This window comes from Pteropus vampyrus, unplaced genomic scaffold, assembly GCF_000151845.1.
Source record: "Pteropus vampyrus isolate Shadow unplaced genomic scaffold, Pvam_2.0 Scaffold8, whole genome shotgun sequence".
Lineage (NCBI taxonomy): Eukaryota > Metazoa > Chordata > Mammalia > Chiroptera > Pteropodidae > Pteropus > Pteropus vampyrus.
The window spans coordinates 1,085,391-1,086,145 of NW_011888789.1; positions in this window are offsets into that span (position 1 = coordinate 1,085,391).

The window sequence follows — 755 nt, forward strand, 5'->3', positions numbered from 1 at the left end:
TATACTTTGGGTATTAGGCCCTTATCAGAGGCGTTGCTTGCAAAAATATTTTCCCATCAAGATGGTTGTCTCTTTATCTTGTTGATGGTTTCTTTTGCTGTGCAGAGGCTTTTTAGTTTGATGTAGTCCCATTCATTTATTTTTGCTTTTACTTCCCTTGCCTTTGAGGTCAAATTCATAAAATCTTCTTTAAGTCCAAGGTCCTTGAGTTTAGTTCCTTTGTTTTCTTCTTTGTGTTTTATTGTTTCAGGTCTTATATTTAGGTCCCTAATCCATTTTGATTTAATTTTGGAGTGTGGAGATTGACAACAGTCTAGTTTCATTCTTTTGCAGGTGGCCTTCCAATTTTTCCAGCACCATTTATTAAAGAGGCTTTCCTTTCTCCACTGTATGTTTTTGGCTTTTTTTGTCAAAAACTATTTATTCATATAAATATGGATCTACTTCTGAACTCTCGATCCTGTTCCAATGGTTTGTGTGTCTGTTTTGATGCCAAAATTATGATGTTTGATTACTGACTCTGTAGTATAATTTCAAGTCGGGCAGAGTGATGCCTCCAGCCTTGTTCTTTTTTCTCAGGGTGGCTTTGGCATTTTGGGGTCTTTTGTGCTTCCATACAAATCTGATGATTTTTTGTTCCACTTCTTTAAAAACTGCCAATGGGATTTTGATGGGGATTGCATTAAATCTGTATAATGCTTTAGTTAATATGGTCATTTTAACTATGTTGATTCTTCCAATCCAAGAACATAGAA